Source organism: Felis catus, chromosome B2 (assembly GCF_018350175.1).
Source record: "Felis catus isolate Fca126 chromosome B2, F.catus_Fca126_mat1.0, whole genome shotgun sequence".
Taxonomy (NCBI): Eukaryota; Metazoa; Chordata; class Mammalia; order Carnivora; family Felidae; genus Felis; species Felis catus.
The window spans coordinates 125,061,471-125,080,980 of NC_058372.1; the positions used below are offsets into that span (position 1 = coordinate 125,061,471).

The 19,510-nt window shown below is 42.2% G+C and overlaps 1 long non-coding RNA gene across 1 annotated transcript; it reads left to right on the forward strand.

Annotated features, from left to right (window-relative positions):
• The first annotated feature begins 7,018 nt into the window (after positions 1-7,018).
• Positions 7,019-17,952, forward strand: LOC109499925. The gene is made up of 4 exons (XR_002157507.3): positions 7,019-7,204; positions 14,677-14,806; positions 16,020-16,159; positions 16,796-17,952. It is a non-coding gene; the product is annotated as an uncharacterized LOC109499925 (long non-coding RNA).
• Positions 17,953-19,510: the final 1,558 nt, after the last annotated feature.

The following is a 19,510-nucleotide window of genomic DNA, read 5'->3' on the forward strand; positions in this document are numbered from 1 at the left end:
CCTCCCATTTATTTATTTATTGAATCATTTATATATATTAATACGGATTCATGAATATTTATTCATACTTTGATTTATAATCTAATGCTACTTTGGTGTTTTGCACAAATTGTTCCATCTTTGACCATTGGGAGCTCTTTTTTCTTGACTCCTGTGTTTCTTGACACACCTTCATCACTCTGTCTGTGTGTGTATGTGCGTGCATGTGTGGTTGTGTGTGAACACTTCTTTACTTTATGGCTTTACAGAATGTTCCAGGCCCATCTTTTGTTTATTTTATTTATTAATTTTAATTTTCTTTTTCAAGAGAGCGTGCAGATACACATGCGAATGAGCAGAGGAGGGGCGGTGGGGGGGGGGGACAGAGGATCTGAAGGAGGCTCCATGCTGACAGCAGAGAGCCCCATGTGGGGCTCGAACTCACAAACCGTGAGATCATGACCTTGGTTGAAGTCAGATACTTCACCAACAGCCACCAAGGTGCCCCTTGGCCCATCTTTTATATTTCCTGCTCCAGTCTTAGAATCAGTCACTTCACCAAGGAGTCCTTTTCCATTTTGTTGGAAAATAATATTATAAATGAAGGTCTGGGTGGTAGGTATACTTTTTGTTACTAGGATGCTGTTGCTTCTGGGACCCCTCAGCTGACAGTGTGAGAACACACATATACATGTGTGTGCTAATCTGTGTATATACACATATCTGTACATATTTCTAACCATCTGTATCTATATAAAGCCAAACATAAAAAGAATGCATGTTGATGTCTCCAACGTTAATCCATTACTGCATGGATTGTTCTAGCACCTCTCCTTGCTTATCTCTCACTCCCACAGTCAGAAATCAGGCTCCCACCGCTCACCATCCATTTATTTAATTGTTCAAATCCAGAACACACGTGTAACAGTAGCAGAATTGTGAAATCAAACGGTGGGAAATAACTTTATCAACTAAAGTATAGTGCTACGTACATTTTCTTTTGCCTTTAATTTTCAGAGTCTATTCATTTCCAAAGTCTGAGGTCAGTACTTCCCCACCACCTCCTACCCCCAACCTCCTTCAGTGAGGTTGTTTCATATATCTGTAATATAGTTAGATTGTTTTGTCATACTCTGCATTTCATCCTGGACCCCCCACCCTCCACCCCAAGATAGTTTTGTTTTAATTTGTGTACACTGTTGTGTTTTCAGCCTTACTTAAAAAAAAAAAAAATCTTTTCTGGGCGGCCGGGTGGCTCAGTCGGTTGAGCATCTGACTTCGGCTCAGGTCATGATCTCGCAGACCATGAGTTCGAGCCCTACCTGCGGCTCTGTGCTGACAGCTCAGAGTCTGGAACCTGCTTCAGATTCTGTCTCCCTCTCTCTCTGCCCCTCCCCTGCTTGCACTCTGTCTCTCTCTCTCTCTCTCTCAAAAATAAATAAACATTAAAAAAATTCTTTTGTTCACATCTAATTGGTAAGCCTTTCTTTATCACGTATTAAATTCTTATGTCCGCCGTTATCTGCTTCTTTGTTCACTGTGTGGGACATGAACCTCCCAATCCAGAAATTAACATAAAAAATAGTCTCAAGTCAGGGCAGAGAAAAACACGAAAGTTCCCTGGAGAACTGTCCTCTGATCTAGGCTGAATGGGATTCTGACAGGATAAAACCTGTTAAAAACAAGTTCACTGATACATACAGAAAGTTACAAAGCAAGCAGAGAAACAAGCTACCATGGGTGAGAGCCAGCAGGTACAACAAATGGGAAGATTCATGCTCCCAGGAATTTGAAATGCAAGATGAAAACTGAAATGGAAAATGAAAAAGATTATAAATAAGCCTGAAAAACAAATAGCAATGTCTATTTTGGGAGTTAAAAACAAGGTGTACTAAGAACAGTTACACGTAAGATGGGAGGGCGTTTTTAGAGTGTCAGTATTCCAAGTCCTTTTACTGTGAAATATGAGGTCTACAATACCAATTAATTTAGAATTTTTAAGTATCCACAGGCAAAGCAGTTCTGCAGAGGACTGATTCTAGGTCTTGATGAAAATGAGCACTTTGACAAATAAATTGTGTACCAGTTACATTTTACTGCCATAAACTCTTAAGCGTAACAGAGAACATCAGACAGGCAGATATTCAGTGAGCAAGGCTTCTCAAGTCCCCACTGCTTCATAGACATGCTTGTATTAGACAATAGTGCTCTACCCATTGAAGGTAAAACAATGTTTATGAAGCTTCTTATACCTCAGTTTCTCAAATTTCAACATACTTAGCTTTTGTGGGTTCAGGCTGCCTTTAGTTGTCAAGTTAGTTGACATGCAGTTAGTTGTCAAGTTTTCAAATTTGAAGAGCAATTATAAACAGCAGGCTTGACCATAACCTACCATAGCATGTTAAAGTTTAAGAAAAAGTAAAGTAAAGGTAAATAGGAATATAAGGTAAGACCTCCAAAATAGCTGAAGAAGAAAAGGAAATGTAAAAAGGGAAATTCACTGGAAAGAAGGCAAGAAATGAGAGAGACAGACACACACACACATACACACGGAGGAAGGGAGAGAAGGAAAGAACGTGAAAGAGAGAGGGGAAGTGAGGGAGAGAGAGGGTGAGAGAGAGAAAGAATGAATTAGTAGTTAAAAAAATCTACCTATAAATAAAACTAAGCACATGAAGCCAAAATTGTTTTATAAGCAAGTTCTACTGACTCTTCAAGCAGCAGAATGTCTATCTTATACATAATATTCCAGAGAATAAATAGAGACAATCCCTTAGTTCATGTTAGGAGAATAATGTAACCTTGATTTCAAGGACTGAACGAGAAAGGAAAATTGTTGGCTAATTTTCCTCCAGGCCAAGGGTATAAACGCAGCTAAATTGGAGTGATTTAAATACATCATTGACTCTTCCAGCAGGGGGAGCCCAAGGGCAACCTCCAGTCTCATGACCGCCTCTTTCCAATGGTTGAGTAGTTGGAACAGATAGATCAGGTCCTTACAGAGCATCTTACTGATTGTAGTGTCTCCCAGTATGGAGTGTCAATTTGCTACCTATTAGAAGCTGAATCATGTTCCCCCCTGCCCAAAATATATGTTAAATATGACCTTATTAGGAAATGGAGACTTTGCCAATGATTGAGTTAAAATGAAATTGTTAGGGTTGGCCCTAATCTGTCATGACTGGTAGGTATTCTTACTACACAGGAGATATTTGGACATAGACACAGTCATACTGGGAAAACGACATGTGAAGAGACGCTCTACAAGCTTCAAACTATCAGAAGGTAGAAGTCTCTCTCTCTCTCTCTCTCTCTCTCTCTCTCTCTCAGAGCCTTCAGAAGGAACCACCTCTGCCAACACCTTGATTTTAGACTTCTAGCCTCAGAACTGTGAGATAATACATTTGTGTTGTTTTAAGCCACCTAGTTGATGGTACTTTGTTATAGTCTCCCTCAGAAACGAATACTGTACCTAAACTTTAAGGCCAAGCAAGATACTAACTTAGTGGTCTCCCAGATACTCGTGTCTAAGTGTGGACATAATTGTCCAGCCTGCTATTGAGGTGTTTTATGGACATCATCAGGTAGACGTTTCGGAGGGTGCATTATAGAGAATTCCACTACCTCCCCCAATATCATACCTTGGTTGAGGGGGTCTCCTCTGGGGCTGGGAGGAGGTCTGGCTGAGAAAATAGAGCAGTTCTCAACTGTGCGACTTGAAGGGGGGATACCCTCTTATCATGAGGAGTATCAGAATCTCTGGGTCCGCCCAGGAATGGGTAGACTACAAAACATATTTGTTGAAAGCATATTTAATATTTTATGGCTCTTAGACATGATTTTCCATTTTGTAAGCTTTTGATTCTAAAATATTGGATCACAGGAAGTTACTTTTCCATTTATTTTGAAATTTCAAATAGACTTGCAACAGTGCATATTAGTTTGCTAGGGCTATCAAAACCACATACCACAAACTGGGTGGCTTTAAACAATACAAATCTGTTGTCTTACAGTTCTCGGGGCTAGAAGTCCAAGATTGAGGTAGCAGCAGGTTTGGTTCCTTTTGAGGGAGAACCTCTTACCTAGCTTCTGGTGGTCTGTTGGCCATCTTTAGTATTTCTGGTCTTGCAGATGTATCATTCTGACTTCTGTCTTCATCTTCATAGTCCTTGTGTGACACGTCTGTGCCCAAACTTCCTCTTTTTCTAGGGATACAGTCATATTGGATTAGGGGCCAACTTAGGGACCTTATCGACGATTTACAAAGACCCCATTTCCAAATAAGGACACATTTGCAGATACTGGGGATTAGGACTTCAACATATGGGGGAGCACAATTCAACCCATAACAGAGTATATGAGCTTTTTATGTTTATTCAAAGTAGATAGGGTTTAAAAGGTTGAGAATTTCAGGGACGCCTGGGTGGCTCAGTTGGTTGAGCGTCTGACGTTGGCTCACGTCATGATCTCACGACTCTTGAGTTTGAGCCCTGCATTGGGTTCTGTGCTGACAGCTCGGAGGCTGGAGCCTGTTTCGGATTCTGTGTCTCCCTCTCTCTCTTTGCCCCTCCCCAGCTTCTGCTCTGTCTCCTCTCTCAAAAATACATAAACACTAAAAAAAAAAAAAAAAAACCACAAAAAAAACCTAAGAACTTGAAAACTTAAAAGGTGTAGCTGAGACCGGGAAACTGGACTCCATAAAAATCTGCTTTTTCTCCTTTTTCTGCTTCTATTCTTACTAGAACCTGCACCCTCACCCCACTTCACACACACCTCATAATGCAAATAGTGTATGTCCTCCTTGTAAGGGACAAGGAGTTAATGATATCTTCCGAATAGATAACATCTAAGGAAGGACCAGGTGAGAATGACCAGACAAGCCATCACATGTGCATTCCAGATCACCGCACTAGACATCTCAAGGTCAAGGCCCCCTAACTCCAAAGAATGACACCTGGGCCCTCATCTTTGTTCGAACAGGTTTCTGGATGCCTGCGGGGACATGTACACCAGACCACTGTCCTCCATAAAAAAAACCCAGACCCTGAACACAGATGAGACTCATGCTCCCTTCCTTTCCATGTCTTCCAGATGCTCTGTCTGTATCTGCTCTGCTCTTCTTTCTGGCTTGCGTTTGGTGCCATCCTGTGCAAAGCCGAGGACTCTCTTGGTTGGTCCCGCAGGAGCCCCTCTGGATCCTCGGACCTGGGCTGCCAGCATCATTCCCATCACAGCTGACTTTTTACATAGGTTCCCTTGAGATGCTCCCTAACTTGGTGACACGCATCACTAGTCAGTGATGCTCTTACTGTGGAGCTCCTCTTCCCCGCCTGACCCCCATTTAGCCTCAGAAGTCAGCAAACCTATGGATTCATAAGTCTCACATGGGAATCTTCCACACTGTCACTAAGTTCGGGCTCCCAGGCAAGCAATCCTCAAGAGTTATTGCCAACGTAGTTTTCTTGAAAACTTAAGTTCCTGGCTATAAGAGAAAAAAGTGAACTTAATTAAAAAACCTGAATTATGCTAGCAACACCAACCCCCCGCCCCCAAATACACACACACACACACACACACACACACACACACAATACAGATACACACAGGAATGTGTATGTATGTGTGTACACAATGAAAGGCTAAATCTGTTGCAAAGAAGATTTCACACAGAGGATGGTAAGATTGGAGCTTGGTTTGGGCCTGTACAAGGTGTCCTTGGTGAGCCTGAACTGGCACTGGGCTGCTGAGAGGATCCAGGCTGAATAGAAGTCCTGTGTAACCTGGCCGTCACCTCCTTATTCTCCAGTCTCATCCAGAGCCTTCTCTCTGCTTGAATTCCTTCTCCTTACTGTGTGCAGGGCTGTTGTGCTCCTATTAGCCCTTCAAGAAGTCTATTTATAACTTCACAACAGGTATTTAAAATTTTTTCGTTTATTTACATGTTTGTTGGGCTTTCCCCCATTAAACTGTGTGAGAGCCGAAAGTAGCTTGTCCTTCTCAGCATTTGGCATGTAAGGCAGACAGCATTTGTCGAATAGATGAATGGGTGAATGGATGAATTTATGATTCAGGTATAGTGGCATGAAGGACACCCTGTGATTGTTTCAATATTTTTCAAGGTCAGATATTACATTATTCCCACAGATTCTATTAATGAGTCCAGAATATCTTATGCCATGTTATTCCACTTAAAGATGATAAGGACGCTCTATTTAATTCTGCCCTGTCTTGCTACTTGTCGATGAAGGCTTCTGGGGAAAGTGCAACCAAACGAACGTGAGTTCACTCCCGGGTGAGTCACAGATAGAAACTCCACCAGTGGAGTTGTTGCACAAAGGAAACTTTATTTGCAGCAAATAAAAGAGGTCACAGGCAATAACTTCCAAAGCCATAACTGCCCAAGCAAGGGTGCCTGGGTCTCTTTCATTTAGGGTTAGAATGAATATTTAGATAGGGGAGCCTAGCCATCATATGTCGAGGTGGGCACAAGGTCATGCCTGTGCCTTAAGGAAACACACCTATACATACATTGTTATGTCATATAAACGAGGCCTGTGCTCCTCTGTGGGCGGAGATTTTAGTATTATGAGGTAAAGGTAACTACTGGTCACTCTGTGGGCCACTCCATGGTCCATCTGTGCAGGTGAGTCACGGATTAAGCTCAAACTGGTCTAGGTGGTCTGGGCCATCAGAGCTCTTCGTCTGGGTAGTCATTATTGCTTGAGGGGTAGTTTCGGTTTCCATCAGGGGATGCTCTGCTGCTAGGATCTTTGCCTTAGTTAAGAGATAACCTGGAAAGAAGAGCTTAAGGACAAATGTGGGACAAAGGTTGGTGGGTACAAGCAGATGAGCAGTAAAGGTCAGGTCTTGGGATTCAGCTGGTGACAAAAACATATCTAATGCTGGAGCTACACCTACCAATCTTTTTTTTTTTTTCTAATGTTTTTATTTCGTTTTGAGAGAGAGAGAGAGAGAGACAGAGCATGAGCAGAGGAGGGGCAGAGAGAGACACACACAGAATCCGAAGCAGGCTCCAGGCTCTAAGCTGTCAGCACAGAGCTTTATGCAAGGCTCTAACTCGTGAACTGCAAGATCATGACCTGAGCCCAAGTCGGATGCTCAACCAACTGAGCCACCCAGGCGCCCTGACAGCTACCAACCTCTAAGTGCTGATTGGACAATCACCAAGGAAGGATATTTCAGGAAGGTCATGTTTGATTTTCAAGTAAGTCTCCTTAATTAATTATTTATATCTCAATTAATTATATCTCACAAAGTATCCATATTTGACTCCATTCTGTCTTGAAAAGAAATATTTAGGGGTGCCTGGGTGGCTCAGTCGGTTAAGAGTCTGACTTTGGCCCAGGTCATGATCCCACCCTTTGTGGGTTCCAGCCCTGCATCAGGCTCTGTGCTGACAGCCAGGAGCTCAGAGCCTGGGGCCTGCTTCGGATTCTGTGTTTCCCTCTCTCTCTGCCCCTCCCCTGCTTGCACTCTGTCTCCTCAAAATAAATAAATATTAAAAAAAAAAATGTTAGGGGCGCCTGGGTGGCTCAGTCGGTTGGGCGACCGACTTCGGCTCAGGTCATGATCTCACACTCCGTGAGTTCGAGCCCCGCATCGGGCTCTGTGCTGACAGCTTGGAGCCTGTTTCAGATTCTGTGTCTTCCTCTCTCTCTGACCCTCCCCCGTTCATGCTCTGTCTCTCTATGTCTGAAAAATAAATAAATGTCAAATAAAAAAAAATTAAAAAAAAATGTTAAAGAAAAGAAATATTTAAATCAGAATGGAAAACATTTTACAATTTTTAAAAAGGAACTAGAATAACTCTTAATGTGCTATTAGATTCCAAAGTTCAGTGAAAATGCTTCATTAAAATAACCTTTTCCCCCATGGTCATGGGACCATCATCCTAGGACACTTAAGAGCTATCCACTGTGTTTGTGGATATCAAGTAATTTTATGAGATCTCAAAGTTATTTTTCATTGAATGGGGTCAGGGTAACATTTAAATGAGGAGTGAAAATAAGGTGTGGAATTTGCTAAGAGGGTGCCTTTCCATTCATTGTGCTTCTGGAAAGATAATGCAAAGTGGCAAAAAAGGGAACAGTGATCCTCAGGCTTAATATTTCTAAATCCTTGAGACAAGGTCCAGGATTAAATGGATACAGTGATAAGTACACAATTTAATTCAAGCCATTAAATGATTTTCCATTAAGACGATTTCAGTTCAGTTACAATGAAATTTAATTAATATTTATTGAGCGCCTTGAGGAAACAAAGTTTTGATCATGGGTTTCTTGGTATTTCCTGGTTGTTCTCAGTTAAAAGCTCTGTTCCAGCTCTGGACATAATCCACTCTTACTCTTCTAACTCCTGGACCTAATCTCATGCCAATGGATGCCTCTTGTAGAGTTTATTCCCACAATCTCTTTGCACAAGCAGAAGTGTGGATTCTCAAGAAGAGAAAGTTATTGAGCTGTCTTCTGCCCAGCTTCCATTCCCCAAATTCCCCACAGACACCCCCAATGCATCCCAAATCAGTAGCCCTCAGTCCTGGCTACACATTAGAATTACCTGGGGAACTCTGAAGTTCTTTGTAGGAAGTTGAAGAAAAACTTTTAATTGGGGAGCTCTTTGCCAGGCTAATTAAATGATCTGAGTGTGAGACACTCAACAGATTTTTGGTTTTGTTTTTTTAATTTCTAGGTCATTTTATTAGTTGTATTCTTTTCTCTCCTCCCATTCCCAGTAATTTCTGGGTCGTTTTAATATTTGTCCAAGAAGGAGACTATTGAAATACAATTCAACAGAGAAGACTTGAAGCTCTTAATTGGCTTTATTAGGCAATTCACGAAATGGGCACCATCCCACCTAGGAAGCAAAGGGGAGCTCCCAGGAGTTGTCCAACATGGGAGGTTTTTATAGATGGGAGGGTGGGGCAAGGAAGTTATTAGCAAAAGAAAAGGATTGTTTTTGCGAGGTTGCTTTCCCTCGGGGGCAATAGTAGGGGGTCTTGTTATGCAGATGACCTCATCTTGCTTTTGGGGGGTGGGGATGGAGAGGGCCCACGGGGCAGATTACTTCATTAGCACTAAGCAGAAAATTCCTGAGTGACCAGTTAAGACTAAATTTCTGGGGCAAGTTGAAACTGCAGTTAGGTTAGGTATTAAGACCCAGTTTGGAGGCTGGGGCTGAGTCACGTCATTCCGAGCTTGTAGGTTTTGTTGTCATTGTTGCTTTTGTTTTTGTTTTTGTTTTTTTAACAATGATGAGGTTTTAGAGTGTTGGGGGTTTGGAGCTGATGGCCAAGAAAAAATTCTTGAAGACGTCTTTGGTGCAAAAAAGGTGATTTTATCAAAGCACGGGGACAGGACCTTCGGGCAGAAAGAGCTGCACTGGGGTTGAAGAGTGACTGGTTATACACTATGGAGTTGGGGGAGATAAAGTCAAGAGGAAGTTTCTTTTTTTCTTTTATTGAAAATTTTATTTTATTTTATTTATTTTTAATATCATTCATTGTCAAATTGGCTTCCATACAATACCCAGTGCTCATCCCAGCAGGTGCCCTCCTCAATGCTCATCACCTACTTTCCCTTCCTGCCCATCGTCCATCAACCCTCAGTTTGTTCTCTGTATTCAAGAGTCTCTTATGGTTTGCCTCCCTCCCTCTCTGTTTGTAACTTTTTTTCCCCTTTCCTTCCCCCATGGCCTTCTGTTAAGTTTCTCAAGATCCACATATGAGTGAAAACATATGGTACCTGTCTTTCTCTGACTATTTCACTCAGCATAATACCCTCTAGTTCCATCCATGTTGCTGCAAATGGCAGGATTTCATTCTTTCTCATTGCCTAGTAGTATTCCATTGTATGTATAAACCACATCGTCTTTATCCATTCTCAGTTGATGGACATTTAGGCTCTTTCCATAATTTGGCTGTTGTTGAAAGCACTGATATAAACATTGGAGTACAAGTGCTCCTATGCATCAGCACTCCCGTATCCCTTGGGTAAATTCCTAGCAGTGCTATTGCTGGATCACAGGGTAGTTCTATTTTTAATTTTTTGAGGAAATTCCACATTGTTTTGCAGAGCGGCTGTACCAGTTTGCATTCCCGCCAACAGTGCAAGAGGGTTCCCGTTTCTCCACATCCTCGCCGGCATCTATAGTCTCCTGATTTGTTCATTTTAGCCACTCTGACTGGTGGGAGGTGGTATCTCAGTGTGGTTTTGATTTGTATTTCCCTGATGAAGAGTGACGTTGAGCATCATTTCATGTGTCTGTTGGTCAACTGGATATGTTTGGGAAAATATCTATTCGTGTCTTCAACCCATTTCTTTACTGGATTATTTGTTTTTTGGGTGTGGAGTTTGGTGAGTTCTTCATAGATTTTGGATACCAGCCCTTTATCTGATTTGTCATTTGCAAATATCTTTTCCCATTCCGTTGGTTGCCTTTTAGTTTTGTTGATTGTTTCCTTTGCAGTGTAGAAGCTTTTTATCTTGGTGAGGTCCCAATAGTTCATTTTTGCTTGTATTCCCTTGTAAAATTTTTTTTTAATGTTTATATATTTTTGAGAGAGAGAGAGAGAGAGAGACAGGGCGTGAGCAGGGGAGGGGCAAGAGAGAGGGAGACAGAGACTCTGAAGCAGGCTCCAGCCTCTGAGCGGTCAGCATAGAGCCCAATGCGGGGCTCCAACTCACAAGCTGTGAGATCATGACCTGAGCTGAAGTTGGACACTTAACTGACTGAGCCACCCAGGCGCTCCCAAGAAGGAGTTTTTTTAAAGGGATTTCCATATGATAAAGACTAAGATTATTGGAGGCTTAGCTACTGGCAAGCTAAGGTTGTTTTTCCCTCTAGCAAAGCATTATTATTAAGACAGTAGGAGGTTCCTGGAAAAATGTTTTACTCTGTATTTTCCTAGAGTACGTCAATAGGCTGCAGGTTATAAGAAAATTTAATTTTACCGACCATTTCCTTCTTGCCTTTGTTCCCACATCACTATGGAGGAGAGGGTGGTATTAGGGGCTCCAGGAAACTGAGTCTATAGGTTTTTGGAAGTTAGGTTATTGATAAGATTGCCTTTTTCTTGTAACTTACTAAGATATTTATAAACTGATGGAGGCTCACGTCCTGCATGACTGTGATCCCTGTCCGTTAACCATTGGTTTTCTCTCCCTTTCCTTTGTCACACCTGGGAGGTAGGGGGCGTTGTCAGCTCGTGCTTTGCTCTCAGCTTGCCTTATGCTCTCTCATCAACAAAACCTGTGCCTTACACAAAGCAGGACTCTCATGTACCCTAATATGTCTGTAGTTAAGTCTCTGTTTTTCTCTGCCCTTTAAAGTGTAAATTGCATAGAATCAAGAGTTTTAAAGGTAAAACATATCTTAGAGGTCCTCTCTTTGACTTTATTTTTGGAAATCTCCTGCAAAGGATGCATGGAGAACCATTTGAAAAATTTAAAGACTTAGTAGGATGAAGACGTTTGGAGAGAACTGTTTAGAAAGCAAATGCAACGGTCTCTTTTATGTGGAATAGCAGGCCAAAGTATGTTCACAGATCCCCAGAATAGCTGTGCTATACTGGACGTGCCTGGGCGCTGAAGTCAGGAGACTCTTCAAGTCTGGCCCTTAGGATGATGGGCGTGTCTCAGCTATTCCTATCTAAGCTTTTCTTTCTTTCTTTCTTTCTTTCTTTCTTTCTTTCTTTCTTTCTGTTTATTTATTTTGAGAGAGAGAGAGAGAGATAGAGTATGTGCGCAAGGAGGAGGGACAGAGAGAAGGAGAGACAGAATCTCAAGCAGGCTCCACGCTACCGGTGCAGAGCCCCACGTGGGGCTCAAACTCACAAACCTTGAGATCATGACCAGAGCCAAGATCAAGAGTCAGACACTTAACAGAGTGAGCCACCCAGGTGCCCCAAGGCCATTTTCTTACTAGTAAAAATGTGAAAGATAATGCCCCCGGGACTTGTTTTGAGGCTTACACTGGATAAGTATTTATGAGCGTGATACATAGTTTGATTTCTTTTAATGGTTGTAAAAATTGCAAGAACCTTCCTTCACTGACCTTAAAAGAGAAAAAGAATTAATTATTTTGCATTTGAATAGGTATTTCTCTCTTCTGTCAGTTCTCTAAATATCTCAGATTCCCAGCATAATCTCGTTTAATTTTGCCAGTTGGATTAAAAAAAATGTATCTGGACTGCTTCCTATGGTTCATTGCTGGCCTCAATTCTGCTCTATTCTTTGAAGCATGTGAATGAAATATAAGCTCCATCGTTGTTCTAAGGGCATTTAGTATACTGGTAGCCTATGAGAGAACTAAATCTATATTTAAAAATATATCGGTTTTAAAATTTGTTTAGGGAGAGGAAAACAAAAGAACTAATTACTTGAAGTGAACAAACTCAAAGCAGGCGGAGAACATGGTGAGTTATCCACCAGACGTGACAAGGAAAGTTAGGAATGCACTCGCCGTGGGGGCTCCCAGGCCCCAGGAGACTAATGCAGGGCAGGTTTCTGATGGTCTTTCAGTTGGAGCCTCAAGGAAAGCAGATCTCAAAGCACTTTTCTATTCTGCCTAGGAGAAGTACCAGGGTAGCCTATCAGAGAAAGAAAAACAAGAGAAGATAAGATCTTAACTAGACTGTCTAGGGCAAGCACTTGCTTTTAACCTCAGAACTAAGAGGAAGTGGTATAGTGTCAGAGTGTTGTTTGCAAAGTCGGAAGTTCCACACCAGCCTGGAACAATGCAGACGTCTTCCCAGGCCTCTGATTATAAGTGACAATTGCAGCATCAAGTTTATTGGGCTAAAAAATAACAGAAAGAAATGCCATCCCCCAATATTTTCAGGGAACAAATTCTTGGAAAAATTATTTCCCTATGTCTCCTACTCCCAAAGCCTTTAACCTGCTTGCTCGCAGGCTGGGGAGGTTACCGAAATTAGAACCACAGGAGAAATTGAATGATGACAGTTGAGTCTAGTTAGAAAAAGTATTGCACTGTACTTAGTGGTGACGTACCTTTAAATCTTAGCTATGCATACTGACTCTTTGATTATACCTCGCAGGTAAGTTAGAATAATGAGTTATGCTATTTATCTTGATCCAAAAAAGAATGTTGTTGGATGTAAAATTATGTATTATTAAAAAGAAAATGACAGGCTCAAGGTGGAGTCACTTGCCCCCCGGACAGAAAACCAAGACTTAATTTCAATTTCAGACTCTTCAAGGAGTGAAATTTTAATCCAATCAGTCTGAAATCCGCACACCCCTCCCCCCAGCACTAATGAGGTAATCTGTCACCCGGGCCCTCTCTATTCAAGGGAAGATGAGGTCATCTGCATGATAAGACCCCAACCCCCTCCCCCTAAGAGAAGGTGACCTTGCCTGTAATCCTTTCTTTTCTTTTGCTAATAACTTCGGTTCCTCTTTCTTATCAAAACTTTCCATTTTGTATAACTCCTTGGAGCTCCCCCTCCTTGTTAAATGGGGTGCTTCCCAATTCATGAGTTACTTAATAAAGCCAATTAGATCTTAACATTTACTCACTTGAGTTTTATTTTTTAACAGTCCCTTATTTCAGCTTTTTAAATTCCCTGCTCTTTGGACCTAGGACATCTTAGATTGTCACTCTGTCTACCTAATGGCTTCTCTACAAATTATAAACTAGCATCCTCCAGATTACAAAACCATGATCCATGAATAGAAATTATAGAGGTGAAATATTCACCTGAGAACTGCCTGGGAACTAAAAATGTCCAATAATGTAGAAGGCTGCCTTCCAGAGGGCTTAGCTCAGGGTCATGGGAAGAATTCAAGCTAAGCCTAAATGCTCATCTGCTCAAGATGTTTTGGAAGCCATTCTGGGGCTCCAGGGCTCAGGAGGAGGCTGGATTGATTACAAGGTCTCTTCCCAACATAAGATTATATGACTTGGAAGTAAATCTGACACAGAAAACTGGTTTCTGCCACCTTTCTGATTTTAGACGATCAAGTATTTATGGATAAAGGCACTAACTTCAAAGTGAGATAATGAAGAGTATGGCCTATTTGTAAGCTGAGCCTTCTCAAGCTATATTGGGGTTCGTTAAAGAACAAAACTTCAACTGAGCAAATTTGAAGATTTAATTGGCTTTATTAAGCATTTGATGGTTTGGGCAGCATCCTATCTAGCAAGCAGAGGGGAGCTCTAAGGAGTTGTACAAAATGCAAGATTTTTTATAGGAAGGAGAGAGGAGCAAAACATTATTAGCAAAAGTGAAACAAAGACCCTTCCAGGTAAGGCTACCTTAAGGGAAAGGACAGGGGGTCTTATTAGTTGGCTTACCCTATCTTCCTCTGGGGGATGGAGAGGACCCATGTGACAGATTATCTCATTGGTGTTGATCAGAAAATTCCTGAGTGACTAGTTAAGACTACGTTTCAGGGGCAGGTTGAAACTGCAGTTAGGTATTACGCCCTGGTTTAGACTGGGCCTAAGTGGTGCCATTTTGGGCCTGTGATTTTCTTTTTAACAGGTTTCTTAGACAACTATATTAGTACTTCTCAAAATTAAAATATCACCCAGCTTTGTTGTCCTGAATTCCTTTCACATGTATTCCCTGGTCCCTCTTATGTCTTACTTTGCCAATGTGTTCTTCAATGTGTTTATGTCTTACCTATTCATTATGTCCATTATACCCAATTACAGGGCACTTTCACGGCAGATTGATTTTCATTGCAGACTCCAGTGAAATCACATAGATCGGTTCACCAACAACCTACGGAGCCTGAAGTCCTGTTCTTTGTATCTACTTAAGACATGAGGATAGATAAAAGGGGTCCGTCATTGGTGCTTTGCGTGAGAAATGTATTGCATAAAACACAATTTATTTCCTTAACTCTTTATAAGCTCTTCCAAAGCCGATAGCAAAGCTTATTCCTTCCCAAAAAGGAGAGGCTGCAGACAAAATTGAGTCTTCTTCCCCAGTGCCTGGGCGCTGCACATGTGGGGATAACAGCTGGCCTGGGGGATATTAATAGATTGCCATTGTCCTTGCAGCCGGCCACGGTCGCACTCCAGGCTAGAACCAGAGCAGCTGCAGAGGGTCTTGTCAGATTTTTCGGAGCCACAGAAATGAGAAAAATCATTATCTTAGAAATGCATGATATGCTAGCCTCCATTGAACCCCCTCAGATACTCGGAAAGGATACATGAAGTACATAGGAAAATAAAATTATTTTGAATAACCTCCAAACTATTTAGTCCACTTTTCTATTATCTTAAGGATACAGAACATTGCCTCTAAAGAAAAATAAAATAGGAGAGGCATTTGAGTAAGAGAAAAATATGGGGCTAAACACTGGAATTTGAATCTGTATAAATGCTATGTGATTGAAGTTCTTAGATGGTACAGCTAAGATACCCATTCCAAGTAAAATAAGGATCTGGTTGCGAAAAAAAGAAAAAAAAAGTCAATAAAATTATACTTGTACTGCAGATCTATTATATACCCAATTAAAAATGCTAGAGGATTTCTTCTACTTCCTTCTTTTCCTTTCCCTTCCCTCCCCTCCCCTCCCCTTCCTAGTCTCTTCCCTTCCCTTCCTAGTTTCTTCCGGTTCCCTTTTCCTGCCGTTTCTTCTTCTCTCTTTGCTTTTACCAAGATTTCCTCAACACTTTGTGCATAGGGCCTTATCACATCTGCAGAGTTGAGGAGAAAGTTGCCCCCCCCCCCTTCCCAGCTGCTGCCACTCTCAGGGATATAGCAGCTTTGTAAAACATTCAAACCTAAGTTAGAATGGGCTCAGCTGGGAAGGTGCAGTAAAGTGTGACACACGTTGAGGGGTGGGAGAGATTGGGTTCTGCCAGCAAATGGGGAAGGTTGTGCAGGGAAAGCAGCCAGTCGTGGAATAGGATGGAGGGGGTCTACTTCTGAGAGACTGTGGAGGCAGAATCCACAGGGTCTCAAAACTCAACAGATAATGTGAGCAAAATGAGGTGGAGACAAAGATACCTTCAGCCTTTTAATTACTTGTACTGCTTCCTCACAGAGTTGGGAAAACGGAGCGGATGAATGTGCCTGTTCTCTCATGGCAGCCTCTGTTCTCGCTCCTCTCCAGCTGGGAAGTAGGATTGAACACTACGGTTGATTCCACCAAAGAAAATCCACCCCATAAACCAGTGTTGACAGGTTGGTCTTTTCCATGTGGTTTTGTGTGTGTGTGTGTTTGTGTGTGTGTGTGTGTGTGTGTGAAAGAGAGTATGTGGAGACGGGGGCGGGTGGAAGGTATTTACAGCCCAAGACATTTTATTTTATGAGGTGGGTCTCCTCTCCCAGATATCTTCTTCAAATGGCACCCTCCCCCCACCCACCCAGTTCATGAGTCTCCTCCTCCCGGTCTTTCCTCCTCCTTCCCTTTCATATAATGTCCAATTTGGAGGTTGGATTTGGCCATCCTTGGACAAATAGGTAAAAGTGCTTTTCACAGCTGTGTATTACTGTGGAAAACCCATCAAAACAGCTGTAGTGTTCCATTCCTACTGTATTTCATTTGTAATCTATTTTTTTTATGTTTATTTACTTTGAGAGAGAGAACACACGCATGTGGTGGAGGGGCAGAGAGAGAAAGGGAGAGAGAGAGAATCCAAAGCAGGCTCCTCACCGTCAGCACAGAGACCAATGTGGGGCTCGACCCCAAGGACATGAGATCATGACCCGAGGCGAAACCAAGAGTCTGGATGCTTAACGGGTTGAGTCACCCAGGCACCCCCTGCCTTCTCCCCTTCTCGGTCCCCTGTGCACTTACTCTCCACTCTCTTGTTGCAGGATTTTTTTCACCACAATACTCGGGATTCGTTGTCTCGCTGCCTCAAAGAATGAAGAGGTAGACACAAAATAAGCAGCAGGCCAAAGTTTATTAGAGCATAAGATCAGAAAGGAAGAATAATAGGAAAGCTCTCTTTACAGAGAGGGGACATTCGAGGGTGAATACCCACGACTCTAGGCAAGGGTCCTCGTTTTACAAGGTTCTGCTCAGCCCTCCCCTCTCCCTTCCCCCTTGTTCCTTCTCAGGTTCTGCCCTTATTGGCTTGATGGTTCTAGGTGCTGGGTTGTCCATTCTTGATAGGCTGGTTTCCGGCTGAGGGGTGGTGTGTGGGCACACTTAGGTCTTTTGTAAAATTCCTGAGGGGAAATCTGATAGGTGTTTTTCCCCACCCTGGGACCTGAGGTCCTATCCTTCCCCTCTCTGCCTCTTCTGCCCTGTCTTTTCCTATCATACTCTGATACACGGCGATGAACCTCACCTCAACTCCTCCTCACCCATCACTTCATACAGTCTTCAGGAGTCTAATTCTGAAGATGACTTCATTTGTGCTCAGCAAACGAGATCCTTAAACTGAAAGATCCATACCCTTTACAGGATGGCAGATGGGTTTTAAACACTTAAATTTTATTTCTGTCACACACAAAAATGTTATCAAGCCTAGTATCTAAAGCACTGCCGGGGAAAGATTTTAAATACCCATTTTGTAATCTCAGCGACCAATCATGTATGCTCAGAGACAGAGAAGTCAAGACCAATGTTTCCGCGTGCTCTCTGACCAGTGGTGGTCAAAGAGGATCGCCCCTGATTTCGCATCTGTGCCAGCCCTTCTCGTTTTGAGCATTTTTGTCTGTGGAGATTTATCATTACCCTTCGTTATTTGGTGTCAGTCCCAACCATCGTGCTATGGAGGAGACTTTGTCTGCCACTCACCTGCATGGTCCATGGAGCCTGCTCTGTACCTGTTGATGAGGAAGCTAAGTCACAGCATTAAGAAGCCAGAAAATGCTACTTCTCTCATACTTGGCTGAACCCTGAGGAAAAATACTATCTTCCTTAAATCAACCATAGAAGCATTTTGCATTCTTCCTGCCTTTCTTTCCCTTCAAGACAAATCTTGTCACCTCCTTTTATTGGACGGATTGGAAATCCAAGACTGTTTCTTTGATGTCAAATATGCGGATTATTTTATGTTGGGAATTTCCTTCTCTGTTCACTCTTTTTCTAGTGTTCAGGAGAAATACAACTCTTGACCATGTCATTTATTAGAAATGCAGTTTAACATGGAACCAGAACTAATCCCCCTCAAAATTCCTTTTGTTCTGTGGTCTTGGATTTCTGAGGGAGCCTACTTAAAACTTGACGTAACTCTAAACTTTCACTGATTCTTTGAGCACCCAGCCTTCAGGCAGGTACAGTCTACTTTCTTAATTTATTATTCACTGTATTTAATAATAAGGGTGATCCAAGATATGTAAATTACAAAGAAAATGAGAATTTTTCCATTAAAGGTATGTTTTGACTTCTTAACGTGAATTTTGCTGTGATGAGAGAGCCCCGTTGTTTTTTTTTAAGTTTATTTATTTATTTTGAGAGAGACAGAGAGAGCACGTGTGCACCTGCGCAGGTGGGGAAGGGGCACAGAGAGAGAGAGGGAGAGAGAATCCCAAGCAACTCCACAGTGTCAGTGCAGAGTTCAACGTGGGGCTCAAATTTATGAACCGAAGTTGGAAACTTAACTGACTGAGCCACCCAGGCGTCCCAACAAAGCCCTTTTGAAACAATGTTCTGGGGCTCCCAGATGGCTCAGTCAGTTAGGTGTCAGACTCTTGACTTGGCCTCAGGTCATGATCTCACAGTTGTGAGTTCGAGCCTCACATTGGGCTCCTTGCTATCAGCTTGAGACTGTCTCCCTCTGTCTCTTCCACTCCCCCTCTTGCTATCTCTCTCTCAAAATACATAAAAAGAAAAAACTTAAAAAAAAAAAAAGAAAGAAAAACAATGTTTTATCCAGGGTACCTGGGTGGCTCTGTCGGTTAAAGGTCTGATTCTTGATTTTCACGATCTCACGCTGACAGCATAGAGCCTGCTTGGGATTCTGCCTCTCCCTCTCCCTCTCTCTGTGCCCCTCCCCTGCTCATGTGCACATACACTCTCTCTCTCTCAAAATAAAGAAACTTTAAAAAACATTATAAAACAATAACACAATATTCCATCCATAATAAAAATTGATGTTCTAAGGGGTGCCTGGGTGGCTCAGTCGGGTAAGTGTCTGACTTCAGCTCAGGTCATGATCTCATGATCTGGGAGTTTGAGCCCCGCATCAGGCTCTGTGCTAACAGCCCAGAGCCTGGAGCCTGCTTCGGATTCTGTGTCTCCCCTGTCTCTGCCCTCCCCTGCTTGCACTCTGTCTCTCTCAAAAATGAAGGAACATTAAAAAGAAAATTAAAAAAAAAATTGATGTTCTAAGAAAGTTAGGCTCTTGCAGCAAAACCTGTGGATTTCCTTTGGAAATTGAATAGAAGCTTCCAGAATCTTTCCTTGATGACGATGTCTGCTCCAACCTTGAATAATGCGATTGCACTTGTGTCCCCTCTGCTCTCCACAGCACTTTGTGCATATTTCTATTACTGCACCTATCATGTTATAATGATTTTCTGCTTAAGTGAACTCCTATCAAATTACTTTTACTAAACTGAACTTTGATGCTAAGCCAT